Genomic DNA, 16,698 nt, shown 5'->3' with positions numbered 1-16,698 from the left:
TCAGTATTCCCAAGATCCTTATTCTCAGATTGGGTATTCCCAAGACCCTAGGGGTTATCCTTTTTATTCTTCTATGCCTGCCAGTGGATCTCAGCGGCATCAGGGAGGTCAGCTTCGTCAGGGAGAGGTTGCTGCTAGTGGTGCAGGATCAACGAGGCAGTCTAATCAGTCAGGACAGGGACGTACTTCACAAGGGTGAGGTAACCAAGGCAACAGAGGTCGTGGTGGACGACAGCAAGCTCAGGTACGTGTTAATCACATATCACTACAAGATGCTCAGAACCATCCAAATTTGATTATGGGTACGTTAAATATCCTTGGTCACTTTGCTAGAGTTTTGATTGATTGTGGTGCTACCCATTCTGTGATTTCTCATACGTTTGCTCAAATGACACAACCTCACCCTACACCTCTAGGATTTGATTTAGAGTTTGCCATGCCTAGAGGGGATAAATGTTATGTTGATAGTGTTTATCCTGGGTGTCCAGTGATGGTAGAAGGTGTAGTTATGCCAGCTAATCTTATCTCGTTAGATATTGTCGATTTTGATGTGATTCTAGGGGCAGATTGGTTGCATTATAATCGTGCCCATATTGATTGTTACGGGAAATCTATTACCTTTTATCGTCCTGGATTACCAGAGGTTACTTTTGTGGGTGAAAGAAGCGGGGTGAGACATGGAGTTATTTCTGCCATGAGGGCAAGGAAATTATTATCGAAGGGTTATCAAGGATACTTAGCACATGTGGTGTTAAATGATGTTGCCCCTAACAGTGTAGAGGAAGTTGGAGTAGTTAGGCACTATCCTAATGTATTTCCAGATGATTTGCCGGGATTGCCGCCAGACAGAGATGTGGAATTTTCCATTGATTTGCTTCCAGGTACAGATCCTATATCTTTAACCCCGTACAGAATGGCTCCAACTGAACTAAGAGAGTTGAAAATTTATTTACAAGAATTACTTGATAAAGGTTTCATTCAACCTAGTACGTCACCTTGGGGAGCTCCGGTATTATTTGCGAGAAAGAAAGATGGAACTCTGAGATTATGTATTGATTATAGGCAATTGAATTGGGTGACGATTAAAAACCGTTATCCATTGTCTCGCATCGATGATTTGTTTTATCAATTGAAAGGTGCGTGTGTGTTCTCTAAGATTGATTTAAGATCTGGTTATTATCAGTTGAAGATTAAAGACGAAGATGTACCTAAGACGGCTTTCAAGACCCGTTACGGACATTATGAATTTTTAGTGATGCCATTTGGATTGACTAATGCACCTGCAGCTTTCATGATGTTAATGAATGAGGTATTCCAGCAATATCTTGATAAATTTGTTATTGTTTTTATCGATGATATTCTGGTATACTCTAAGTCTAAGGCAGATCATATTCGACATCTTAACTTGGTATTAAAGAAATTGAGGGAGCACCAGTTGTATGCCAAGCTCAGTAAATGTCAATTTTGGTTGAACAAAGTGGCATTTTTGGGGCATGTAGTATCGGCACAAGGAATTCAAGTAGATCCTCAAAAGATAGCAGCAGTGGAAAATTGGGAACAACCGCGAACCGTCACTGAGGTACGGAGTTTTCTTGGTCTAGCAGGTTATTATCGACGGTTTGTTCAAGATTTTTCTATGATTGCTTTGCCATTAACAAAGTTAACCAGGAAGGATGTTAAGTTCGAGTGGGATGAGAATTGTAAGCAAAGTTTCCAGCAATTGAAATATTGTCTCACTCATGCTCCAATATTGGTACTTCCTGATGATAGTGGTAACTTTGAAATTTACAGTGATGCCTCTTTGAATGGTTTGGGATGTGTTTTGATGCAGCATAATAGAGTGATCGCTTATGCTTCTCGACAGTTGAAGATTCATGAAAGGAATTATCCTACTTATGATCTTGAATTGGCAGCCATTGTCTTTGCTTTGAAGATTTGGAGGCATTATCTCTATGGTGAGAAGTGTAAGATCTTCACAGATCATAAGAGTCTTCAGTATCTATTTACTCAGCATGATCTTAATCTTCGCCAGCGAAGGTGGATGGAATTACTAAGTGATTATGACTGTACTATTGAGTATCATCCGGGTCATGCTAATGTGGTAGCTGATGCACTGAGTAGGAAACCTCAAGGTCGCCTCTATGTTGTGTATGCTTGCCGTATTCCTCTTCTTGCAGGATTGAGAGCTACTGGAGTAAAGCTGGAGTTAGAAGATCGAAGAGAAGCTTTTCTTGCTAGTTTCCAAGTCAGGCCAGTTTTGGTTGATCATGTACTTGAAGCTCAGATGGTTGATGAAGAAATTCAAGAAATGATTCAATTGAGAAATGAAGGGAAAAAGAAAGACCTTAGGATTCGAGAATCAGATGGCATGCTTATGCAGGAGAACAGAATGTATGTGCCGAATAATGAGGAATTAAAGAAAGAAATTTTGGACGAAGCACATTATTCAGCTTATGCGATGCACCCAGGAGGAACTAAAATGTACCATACGATTCGACCATTTTATTATTGGCCGGGTATGAAGAGAGAAATTGCAGAATATGTAAGTAGGTGTATTGTTTGTCAGCAAGTCAAAGCGGAAAGAAAGAAGCTTTTTGGGCGAATGCAACCACTTCCTGTTCCTCAGTGGAAATGGGAAAATATAACTATGGATTTCGTGTATAAGCTCCCTCGTACACGAAATGGATTTGATGGTGTTCGGGTGATTGTAGATCGACTTACCAAGTCAGCGCACTTCATTCCAGTAAGTGAAAAGTATCCCCTAAATAAATTGGCTAAGTTGTTCATCACGAAGATTGTGAAGTATCATGGAGTTCCAGTGAATATTATTTCTGATCGAGATCCAAGATTTACTTCTAAGTTTTGGGTAGCTTTTCAGGAAGCTCTTGGTAAGAAATTGCTTTACAGCACTGCTTATCATCCTCAAACCGATGGACAATCAGATAGGACTATTCAGACGTTGGAGGATATGTTGAGATCTTCAGTATTGCAGTTTGGTGATTCTTGGCATAACCGCCTAGACTTGATGGAATTTGCCTATAATAATAGTTTTCATTCGAGCATTTGTATGTCACCATTTGAGGCACTTTATGGTAGAGCTTGTCGTACACCATTGTGTTAGTTAGAGGTTGGCGAAAGAGTGTTAGAAGGCCCAGAGATTGTGGATGAGACTACTCAAAATATTCAGGTGATTAAGTCTAACCTGAAAGCGGCCCAGGATCGACAAAAGAGTTTAGCAGATAGACATGCTACTGATCGAGTTTACGATGTGGGTAATTTGGTATTCTTGAAATTGTCACCTTGGAAAGGTGTAGTGCGATTTGGAAAGAAAGGCAAATTGAGTCGTAGGTACATAGGACCTTATGAGATCACTGAGAAGGTTGGTGAAGTTGCCTACAGGTTGGAGTTGCCTCCGGAGTTATCTAAGGTACATAATGTGTTTCATGTCTCGATGCTTCGACATTGTGTGTGTGACATATTAGTTGGATTAAATTCATGTATTTCAAGCTTTTGGAAAATATTTTAAGTTGGATTAAAAATTGGTTTGTAAATTATGTGGTTAGGAAAATAAGGGGGAATGGTTTTGAGGAACCACACACCTACACACACGGGATAACCCTTCATTCCCCATGCCTTCTCTCTCTCCTCTCCATTTCAGTCTCTCTCTCCCTCTTGAACCGTACGGACCAACACCATAAAACCCTGAAACTTCATGGATCGAGGATTTTGAAGGCACCATCGTGCTCGTGAGGACTCTACGAACTCAACCACACCCATTTCAGGTAAGAAACCCTTCGTTTTCACGTTGAAAACTCGAGGTCCGAGTTTGGCACTATTCATGAACTTTGTGCTGGTTGATTTTTAGGACAATCCAACCTTATAGTGAGCTTAGTGAGGTCCTAAGGAAGCTCGGGGTACCTAGTTGGAAGGTTTTGGACGTCAGGATCGTCGAGTTCGAAGTTGGCCGGTTTTTCTTGAAATTTTTCCAGTGAGATTTAGTTATTTTTAGAGCCTGAAATTAGTCCAATGTGACTCTACATGTTGAGGGCTTCAAATTGATATAAAATACGAAGAAAACGGTTGAGAAACGACGGAGAACAAGGAGATTGAAAAAACTCCAGTTTTTCGGCCACCGGAAAACTCAATCTGGCGAGCTTGAGGAAGAAGACGCGCGTGGGGGCGCGTGAACCTGTGACCTTCCCGGCGCGTGGGAGCACGTGCCACGTCAAAAAAAAATTCTAAAAATTTCTCGACGTCCGTGACGTCGAGTAGGTCGATGTGGTATATTCATATACCCAAATTGGGCACCATATGACAAGTTATTTCGAATTATTGGTTATGTGCATTAATTAACGTTTTTATAGTTGTTTCGCATATAGGTGACACCTATCCCGAGGACAAGCGCATTCAGGGACGTCACAGGGGTTACGACCCATCGACTTACCAGTGAGTCGGCAGTTTTGTTTTCAGTATATACCTATATACTATTAATTTTCCCATAAATTGAATTTATATGAAAGTATGTTTTCAATTGCCATGCATGCATATTATGAATTATATGAATGGATTTGAATGCATATATATATGTGATTTGGTGCTGTGGACGCACAGGTGAGTATCAGGTGAGTTTTATGTTACTTATGTGAATCATTGATGATGCGAATTGTGTTGAAAGCTCATAACCTGCACCCTGGTGTTAGTGCTTATATTATTCACCGCACCACATGCTCACCTTAGATCCAAGTAGGTGCATGTCGTACAGACCATGAGAGGGTTCCGACATGCTAGTCGTACAGACCACTAGAGGTGGTTCCGACTAGTAGGTGACCTTAGATTACGCGCGCAAATGATTGATGAGAGAAGCACTAGAGCGTATCATTACACCATTCTTGTCATACAGACTACTTCAAGTAGTTCCGACTTATGTGCAGAGTAGTGTCGTACAGGTCACCGTGGTGACTCCGGCTGGGTTGGATATTGAACTATGGAATTAACCGTACAGGACCAACTGCAGGGTCTCTGGTTAATTCATTATGTCACCTGTTATTTTGATGCATCTATGTTTTGTTATTGACATTTATGGCATGGCATATTCCTGGATTTGTGATAGATTGGTGACTTGTGACGTATGAGGTTTTATAAGCTACTATGTTATTTTCTGGGAAAGTATACGGGTTTTACAGTGAGGGGTTAGAAACGTTTTTAATGAAATGTTTTGGAAAACTTTGATTTTACTGACCCACTCAATTTTGTTTTTGCGCCCCTCCAGGTTCTAGTTAGCAGTTGGTGGCTCACGAGGTTTTCTTTAATTATAGTCCTCCTCGACTGTACCTAGTTTTCTTTATGCTCTGAACTGGTGTACTGCACAATTATATTCACTCTAGCATGCTAGTTGGTTATTACTGCTAGTAGTTGGTTTTTATTCCTTCGTATTTTTCTTATACCTTGCTTCCGCACCGCACTTTTGGTTACGTCACACTCACGTGGCGGCCAGCACGCCTTGATTCAAGGATCGGGATGTGTCAATAATTATTTTAACATATATATCATTCAATCTCTTAAGTGTTATAACTACAAAATAAATAAATTAAAATCTACTTATTAAATATACATAGCATTGAACTTGATAGGAAATCCATTGTACGAAAATAGTTTCAACGATCCAACCGTCAAACTTGTTTGTATATGATTCGAGATCACATACGCCAAAAATGGCAAGAAACGAACATGCAGAGATCAAGAAACAGGAAAAAAAATTTCGACGATGATAAACGAAAAATCACGATTTAACGGTAGTTTAAACTCCAATTTTGAAAATTTTTTACAGATACACTACTTGACCCTATATGAATACAATGAACAAATTCGATCATCAATTTAAAGTTTTACAAAAGTGGATACCACAAAATCTTAAGTTATACTTAATGAAAATACAATTAAACTCTAAGTGTTAGCAAATCAATCGTTTTGATGGGAAACGCATTGTACGAAATTAATTTCAACGATCTAACCGTCAAACATGTTTTTATATGCTTCAAGATCACATACACCAAAAATGGCAAAAAAAGAACATGCAGAGATCAAGTAACAAGAAAAAAAAAATTCGACGGTTATAAACGAAAAATCACTATTTAACAGTAGTTTTAACTCCGATTTTGATGATTTTATACAGATACACTCCTTACCCCAAAATGAATACAATGAACAAATTCGATCGTCAATTTACAGTATTGACAAAAGTGGATACCACAAAATCTTAAGTTATCCATACTGAAAATATAATTAAACTCTAGGTGTTAGTAAATCAATCGTTTTGATGGGAAACGAATTGTACGAAATTAATTTCAACGATCCAACCGTCAAACATATTTTTATATGCCTCAAGATCTCATACGCCAAATATGACAAAAAACGAACATGCAGAGATCAAATAACAGGAAAAACAATTTCAACGATTAAAAATGAAAAATCACTATTTAACGGTAGTTTTAACACCGATTGGGATGATTTTATACAGATAAACTCCTTGCCCCTATATGAATACAATGATCTAATTCGATCATCAATTTAAAGTATTGATAGAAGTGGATACCACAAAATCTTAAGTTATACTTAATGAAAATATAATTAAACTCTAAGTGTTAGTAAATCAATTGTTTTGATGGTAAACGCATTGTACGAAATTAATTTCAACGATCCAACCGTCAAACTTGTTTTTATATGCTTCAAGATCTCATACACCAAAAATGGCCAAAAACGAATGTGCAGAGATCAAGTAACAAGACAAACAATTTCGACGGTTATAAACAAAAAATCACGATTTAACGGTAGTTTTAACTCCGATTTTGATGATTTTATACAAATACACTCCTTGCCCCTATATGAATACAATGAACTAATTCGATCATCAATTTAAAGTATTGACAGAAGTGGATACCACAAAATCTTAAGTTATACTTAATGAAAATAAAATTAAACTATATGTAAGTAAATCAATCATTTTGATGGTAAACGAATTGTACGAAATTAATTTCAACGATCCAACCGTCAAACATGTTTTTATATGCTTCAAGATCCCATACGCCAAAAATGGAAAAAAAACAAACAAGCAGAGATCCAGTAACAGAAAAAACAATTTCGACAGTTATAAGAGAAAAATCACGATTTAACGGTAGTTTTAACTCTGATTTGGACGATTTTTTACAGATAAATTCCTTGCCCCAATATGAATACAATGAACTAATTCGATCATCAATTTAAAGTATTGATAGAAGTGGATACCACAAAATCTTAAGTAATACTTAATGAAAATATAACCAAACTCTAAGTGTTAGTAAATCAATCGTTTTGATGGTAAACGCATTGTACGAAATTAATTTCAACGATCCCACCGTCAAACATGTTTTTATATGCTTCAAGATCTCATTCACCAAAAATGGAAAAAAAAAGAACATGCAGAGATCCAATAACAGGAAAAACAATTTCAACGATTATAAACGAACACTCACGATTTAACGGTATTTTTAACTCCGATTTTAATGATTTTATACAGATACACTCCTTACCCCTATATGAATACAATGAACTAATTCGATCATCAATTTAAAGTATTGACAGAAGTGGATACCACAAAATCTTAAGTTATACTTAATGAAAATATAATTAAACTCTAAGTGTTAGTAAATCAATCGTTTTGATGGTAAACGCATTCTAAGAAATTAATTTCAACGATCCAACCATCAAACATGTTTTCATATGCTTCAAGTTCCCATACGCCAAAAATGGAAAAAAACAAACATGCAGAGATCTAGTAACAGAAAAAATAATTTCGACGGTTATAAACGAAAAATCACGATTTAACGGTAGTTTTAACTCCGATTTGGATGATTTTTTACAGATAAATTCCTTGCCCCTATATGAATACAATGAACTAATTCGATCATCAATTTAAATTATTGACAGAAATGGAAACCATAAAATCTTAAGTTATACTTAATCAAAATATAATTAAACTCCAAGTGTTAGTAAATCAATCGTTTTGATGGTAAACGCATTGTACGAAATTAATTTCAACAATCCAACTGTCAAGCATGTGTTTATATGGTTCAAGATCCCATACGCCAAAAATGGAAAAAAACAAACATGCAGAGATCCAGTAACAGAAAAAACAATTTTGACGGTTAAAAGTGAAAAATCACGATTTAACGGTAGTTTTAACTCTGATTTGGATGATTTTTTACAGATACACTCCTTGCACCTATATGAATACAATGAACAAATTCGATCGTCAATTTAAAGTATTGACAGAGGTGAATACCACAAAATTTGAAGTTATACTTCATGAAAATATAATTAAACTCGAAGTGTTTGTAAATCAATCGTTTTGATAGTAAACGCATTGTACGAAATTAATTTCAACGATCCAACCGTCAAACATATTTTTATATGCATCAAGATCTCATACGCCAAAAATGGCAAAAAACGAACATGCAGAGATCAAGTAACAGGAAAAACAATTTCGACGGTTATAAACGACAAATCAAGATTTAACCGTAGTTTTAACTCCGATTTGGATGATTTTTTACAAATACACTCCTTGCCCCTATATGAATACAATGAACTAATTCGATCGTCAATTTAAAGTATTGACAGAAGTGGATACCACAAAATCTTAAGTTATACTTAATGAAAATATAATTAAACTCTAAGTGTTAGTAAATCAATCGTTTTGATGGTAAACGCATTGTACGAAATTAATTTCAACGATCCAACCGTCAATCTTGTTTTTATATGTTTCAAGATCTCATACGCCAAAAATGGGAAAAAAACAAACATGCAGAGATCCAGTAACAGAAAAAATAATTTCGACGGTTATAAGCGAAAATCACGATTTAATGGTAGTTTTAACTCCGATTTGGATGATTTTTTATAGATAAATTCCTTGCCCCTATATGAATACAATGATCTAATTCGATCATCAATTTAATGTATTGACAGAACTGGATACCACAAAATCTTATGTTATACTTAATGAAAATATAATTAAACTCTAAGTGTTAGTAAATCAATCATTTTGATGGTAAACGCATTGTACGAAATTAATTTCAACGATCCAACCATCAAACATGTTATTATATGCTTCAAGATCTCATACACCAAAAATGGCAAAAAACGAACATGCAGAGATCAAGTAACAGGGAAAACAATTTCGACGGTTATAAACGAAAAATCACGATATAACGGTAGTTTTAACTCCGATTTGGATGATTTTTTACAGATAAATTCCTTGCCCCTATATGAATATAATGAACAAATTCGATCGTCAATTTAAAGTAGTGACAGAAGTGGATACCACAAAATCTTAAGTTATACTTAATGAAAATATAATTAAACTCTTAGTGTTAGTAGATCAATCGTTTTGTGGTAAACGCATTGTACGAAATTAATTTCAACGATCCAACCGTCAAACATGTTTTTATATGCTTCAAGATCTCATACGCCAAAAATGGCAAAAAACGAACATGCAGAGATCAAGTAACAGGGAAAACAATTTCAACGGTTATAAACGAAAACTCACGATTTAACAGTAGTTTTAACTCCGATTTTGATGATTTTATACAGATACACTCCTTGCCCCTATATGAATACAAAGAACTAATTTGATCGTCAATTTAGAGTATTGACATAAGTGGATAGCACAAAATCTTAAGTTATACTTAATGAAAATATAATTAAACTCTAAGTGTTTATAAATCAATCGTTTTGATGGTAAACGCATTGTACGAAATTAATTTCAACGATCTAACCGTCAAACATGTTTTTATATGCTTTAAGATCCTATACACAAAAAATGAAAAAAAAAAAAACATGAGGAGATCCAGTAGCAGAAAAAACAATTTCGACGGTTATAAGCGAAAAATCCCGATTTAACGGTAGTTTTAACTCCGATTTGTATAATTTTTGGCAGATACACTCCTTGCCCCTATATGAATACAATGAACTAATTCGATCGTCAATTTAAAGTATTGACAGAAGTGGATACCACAAAATCTTAAGTTATACTTAATGAAAATATAGTTAAACTCTAAGTGTTAGTAAATCAATCGTTTTGTTGGTAAACGCATTGTACGAAATTAATTTCAACGATCCAACCGTCAAACATATTTTTATATGCTTCAAGATCTCATACGCCAAAAATGGCAAAAAACGAACATGCAAAGATCAAGTAACAGGAAAAACAACTTCGACGGTTATAAACGATAAATCACGATTTAACGGTAGTTTTAACTTCGATTTGGATGATTTTTTACAGATAAATTCCTTGCCCCTATATTAATACAATGAACTAATTCGATCGTCAATTTAAAGTATTGACAGAAGTGGATACCACAAAATCTTAAGTTATACTTAATGAAAATATAATTAAACTCTAAGTGTTAGTAAATTAATCGTTTTGATGGGAAACGCATTGTACGAAATTAATTTCAACGATCCAACCGTCAAACTTGTTTTTATATGCTTTGAGATCACATACGCCAAAAATCTCAAAAAATAAACATGCAGAGATCAAGTAACGGGACAAAATATTTTGACTGTTGCAAACAAAAAATCACGATTTAACAATAGTTTGAGCTCCGGTTTTGATGATTGTTTTTTTGACAAAAATATTTTTGATTTAAATTTTAAGAAATATTGTAATGAAATTCTAAAGAATTAATAATAAACCCCAAAAGTATTCATCAATATATACTATATTGATTGATACCCACCAAAAGTATTCATCAATCTTGAAGGACCAACCAAAAGTATTCATCAAAAGTATTCATCAATCTGGCAACGATGAGAGTGGTTCATTAAAATAAACAGGAAGACAAACTTCAGACAAGTCCTTCCCAATATTATCCTTCATAATCGACCACAAGCCGATATGCTTCTCTTTCTCCTTGGGTTGTGGCAAATCATCCTTCCTTTTCACATATGGTTATTTAATTGTCTTGATCTCCTCAACTCCATGCAATCTACCAGAAAAGAAAGAATCTCTTTCAAATATACAACAGGAAGCACTTCTTAGAGCATCTGAAGATAAAATAATTCATATCAAATTATGTTTCTTTACTTAATCAAAAAGAAAGATTCTCTATTGTATACCTTTTCCCAAGCTTTCTCATATGTGAAAACAATGAGTTTAACAAAATACTAAGATAATGGAAAGATAACTAACCACTAAATCTCCCATTCCCCTGTCCGTATGACTCACGCTCCTTTGTTTCATCCATTACTGTAGTTTCCAGCTCTATTTTTTCTGTCTGCAAAAGGAAATTTAGATAGGGATTTACTTTCCGACTAGCAAGATTTCCACCACCCCTTATTGCAGCACATGTGTAAAGAAGCAACTTAGTGATTAAATGCATTGAAATACCTCTAATTGCCTCAATGACTCCAACAACATCACATGTTTACGCTGAAGACCCTTCATCTGATTTTGAAGCTCTAACACTTCTAAGAGCATAATTGACTCGCAGTCTTTGATCACCGGCTCACCAATTCCCTCTTGTGCTAATCTTAGTCTTAGCTTCTCTGTCGAAACAACTATATCTTCCGAAGGTACCAAATCATTGCTCATAAACACTCTAGGGAAAAAGATCTTTAGCACCGAGCAGTGCCTCAATCCATGTAGCTCGGTCCTCTCTGGTCACACATCTCAAGTGAAGAGTTTTAGTTCCTGTGAATATGGAAAGCCGTTTATCATCTGATTTGTTGGCACGAATTGAAGAAACCTGTAAACCAGATTTTGAATCGCTAAACTTCTTCATATATACTATTGATGAGGTGCTAATAAACATATTTTGAATCGCTCCCAGAGAAAGGCTAGAGAAAGATGCCTAAATGCAATCAACAAGACTTCAAGGGATCAATCATGGCAACGAGACAACAACAAGAAAGCATCAAAATTTACACGATTAAAAACCATTGGACCAAAAGTTAAAAAAAATAAGAAAGGGAAAATTTGAAACAAAAGTAACACCACCAATATATAAATAATCAAATTAGTGCAGAAAAGTTAAACCAAACAGATCGTAATCGAAGACGAACATAAAGGCCAAGAATACCTACGTTTTCAATGCTTAAGGTTGACTAGTAGAGACAATCTTGTTTGAGAAAACAGGTGAACTAGGCAGCCTAAAACACGATAGATCAAAGTAACTAATGTTTTATGCAAGTTGTGTCACTTTTTTGCTGTTCTTGTACATTTAATTGAGTTCTAGAATCCAGCTTTACATATAATCAACTAAAACCCAAAGCAAAAAAGAAGAGGCCATAATCCCTGTTGATCATTGAGCTGAAATTGCTAGACGATTAATCAGCTTGAGAATCCCAAAACACAACAACCCAAGAGGAAAAACCATTCAAAGAAGGAAACCCCACAAACAAAACAAGGAACAGATAGAGGGAAGTTGAGTGCATACCAACAAGATGTGAGAGGTGGGTCTTGGTGGGTTTTCTTTTCTCTGTGAGCTTTGGAAGCAGAGCGTTAATGGAGAAACAGAAATGTTATATGTGAGAAGGAGCCAATATTATCCTTCATAATCGACCACAAGCCAATATCTTCAAGATTAGTCCCACATTTGAGCTGCTTAAAATAGAAATGTTATATTGCCAGAATTTTAGGAAGTGTAAGTGTGGGAGTCTAAATACTGTGAAGCTACTATATTTACCTTTTCAATGGCCACTTCAATACGTTTCAGCAGGTCCCTTGCACTGGTTTTCTGTGAACCACGCAAAATGCAGATACCAAAATTTAAAATCTTCTCAACATCATCTCGAGAATCAAGAGATTCGCAAGCAAGTAAAAGCCTTGTGACATATGAAACCAAATCTGTTTTTTCATCACAGCGCGTACAATAGTATTCAGAATCCAAGCCAATGCTTCCTCCTACAGTGCCAGCCATGTAACATCACAGGGCACAATCAATGTGGGCAGCATGCCCACATATGCTACCATCATGCATCAATGTTTCGCATCGAATGTAATCATAACCTGCACATGACGAGTTTACAGACTTGCAACAAAGAATGCAACATCAATCACGGCAGAACTTAGTCTATGTGGACATCTAGACCTGATCCAAATGAAGTGAATCCAAAATGAACATGTCAATTCATAATAAAAGAAAATGATTACATGCTAAAACAAAATGCAGCTTCAAAACCGAATGAGCATAAATACTAGCATATCTGCATAAATATAACCTGATCCAAATGAAGTGAACAAACATAAGTAAATACATAGAACTCTGAATAATTTAGTCTATGTGGACCTCTACACTTGATCCAAATGAAGTGAATCCAAAATGAACAGGTTAATTCATAATAAAAGCAAATGATTAAATGCTAAAACAAAATGCAGCTTCAAAACCGAATGCGCATAAATACTATCATATCTGCATAAATATAACCTATAATGAGTATAAATAACTTGTACTTCGTTGTTCAGATTGGTAAAAAATGGAGAATACCTTCAAACGATCACGATTAGATTCTTCCCATGCCTTTTTTAGTTTGACTTTGCCTCTCCTTAGCCCCCTGGTTTTTTCCTTTACAAGTTTATATTAATCCTCATCCGAACTACAGTAATAACTCTCGCTATCCTCACTACTATCATTTTCGGAATTACTTCAAATGGTTATGGGACAACATTAGTATCCCGTAGTGTTTCTTCACCAATTTCTATCAAAGATGAAAAATGTTGGTCAGCGACATTGTTGTCGTTGTCATCATGATCTAGTTCCGGAATATCATATAGCCCTCTTCAATCAATCTTCTGAACAACTTTCCAACCATTGCCGGCTTTAGGGTCGTCTAGATAGAATATTTGTTTCGCCATAGTTGCCAAAATGTATGGGTCTTCATCGTACCAACATTTGGTAGTGTTTACTGATAGTAAACCATGGTCTCGCTTAACACTCGTGCGGTTATGTGGGTTTGTATCAAACCAAAAACACTTAAACAGTATCACTTGACATCTGTCTTTGTAAAGCAATTGTATTACACTAGTTAGTTTGCCATAAAAATCAATGTCTTCACTATCGCCAGCACCCAGGACGTGGACACCACTATTTTGAGTACACAACTTGTCATCACGTGTTGCCCCCAAGAACTTGATCCCGTTGACATGACAACTTGAGAACAATTCAACGTGAAGCGGTCCTCTCGCCAAGTTATATAATTCTTCATCGTAAGATGGTGAATTCAATTCCTTCAATTCCTTCAATTCCTTCATCTAATATAACATATACAAAAAGTTAACATGTTAGTGAAACCAAATTTAAAGATGGCCATGAACAATTTGGAAAAAATGCTCAATTCAAAACACATACAACTTACATGTTTGTGAAACCACGAAGGAAACAATTCACGGTGCTTCTTGGCATATAAATGTGAAGGATGTTCCCGCTTCATCAACTGTTCATGTTGTTCAAGGTATGGCAAAGCCTCGTCACAATTGTTGAGTATGAACCAATGCGCTACCTCCATGTCCTTTTTAGTAAACGATTCACCTTTTACAGGATCGCCGAATAGTCATGCAATTTGGGCAAAAACATACAGTTTCTCTTTTCTGACACCACTATCATTATTGCGTTGAGGGCGATTGAAAGCTATCTCAACATCTTGAAGATACATTCCACAAAAAGTAAGTGACTCATATGCGACCCATGCTTCCACAAGTGATCCTTCGGCCTTTGTCTTATTTCAGACGGACTTTTTCAACTCACCAAGATATCTGGACAAATAAAAGGTATGATACAAATTATTCAAAGCGTTCGTTGATCATGAATCTGTTATATATATATATATATATAACAGATTCATATATATATATATGCTTAATTAAGTACCTTTCTATTGGATACATCCATCGACAATTGACTGGTTCGGCAAGCAATGCCTCATTTGGCAAGTGAATCATCACGTGAATCATACTTGTAAAGAAAGCTGGAGGAAATATTTGTTCGAACTTACATAAGACGTTCACAATGTCGTCCTGCAATTGTTTAACATCCGACTTCCGTAAACACCTTGCAGTTAACTGTGAAAAAAATCTCGACAACAACACTATTGGTTTCACCACATCAATAGGCAATAAATGTCGAATACCAACCGGTAGAAGGCGTTGGAGTATCACATGACAGTCATGACTCTTTATGTTTGAAAATTTACACCCACTTACGTTCACACAACACGAGATATTGGAAGCATACCCATCTCGAAACTTTACAGAAGAAATAAAGTTGAAAAACTCTTTCTTCCCATTCGGCTTAACTGTAAAAAAAGGATAGCCTTTCTTCAATGTACCACCAACTTTTTTCATCCACAAGGATGATCTAATGCCCATTCGTTCCAAATCGAGGCGAGCTTCGATTGTGCCCTTCGTTTTTCCTTCAATGTCTAGAATTGTCCCGACCAAAGTATCAAACACATTTTTCTCAATATGCATAACATCAAGATTGTGTCTCAATTTTAACTTTGACCAGTATGGGAGCTCAAATAACATACTCTTGTGCGTCCAATTCAGATGTGTAGTTGGTCTAGGCTTACTGACCCCTTTGCCAAAATGACCAAATTCTAAATGGTTTAACTGATCCAAAATCTCATCTCCGGACCATTCTCTTGGTCTTGGTTGAGTCTCTTTTGTGCCGTGGAAAACTTTATCGTTGTGACGCCACTCGTTGTCCCAAGGGAGCCATCTATGATGACCAAGATAACAAACTTTTCTCACATGCCAAGATGATGTTACGTTCTGATGCGTAAATTAACTTAACACACAAATTAAACCCTCTTGTTGACAATTGTAGTATGGATAAGTAGGGATCGTTCTGGACCGGGGATTATGAGGGATTGCTAATCTACTCTAAACTGACTTAAATCTGTAAAACAAAGTTTAAAATACTAAGCTAGACTCAAAGAATGCAAAACTAAACTCTAAAACATTAAAACAAACCAAAAGACTCAAAATAGCAAACAAACACTCAAAACTGCCTAAAAACCACTTTCTGGGCAGTTTTGGGACTCTAACACAACTTGGACGAATTTTGGTTTTCTAATGACCTAAAACACCTAAAAACATATTCTAAGACAAGTTCTAGTTAATATGACTCAAAGAAATAAGATGGTGTTGATTTTGGACGAAAATAAATAAAACAAAACAAGAACAAAGTAAACAGATTTTTAGACAAAGTTAAGTAAATTGATGGGTGATAGATCAACTAGAGGGTTCTTCTCCACACATGACACACTTGCATACAAACCAATTTTCAGTTGTTCGTTCAATAAATCATGAAACTCAGCACCCCAGGTTAATTAGGTCCGCTTAAATTAACCTTCAAGTTCTCCTTAAGTTATTGAATTGGATGGGAAAGCGCATACAACAATTCAAAGCATTCTCTAAAAGTCCCCTACGTGAAAAGCACAATAAAGGTACAATCAAAGATCATTAAGTTTCATGAAAACTATAAGCATTGATGAGGCAATTGTTACTATGAAAAGCATGAAACTTTTGCCAAGAATTCACTTAACACGATCGTTTATAAGCGACCTCCACTACTTGCAAATATAAGTTTGTAACTATTAGGTGAAACTCCCTTATATTTTAGCTTCAAATCCTTGCATGAAAACTAAGTGTGCACTCTTAATAAACAT

This window comes from Malus domestica, chromosome 10, assembly GCF_042453785.1.
Source record: "Malus domestica chromosome 10, GDT2T_hap1".
NCBI lineage: Eukaryota > Viridiplantae > Streptophyta > Magnoliopsida > Rosales > Rosaceae > Malus > Malus domestica.
The sequence above is the reverse complement of the archived record's forward strand: the minus strand, read 5'-3'. Positions refer to the sequence as shown.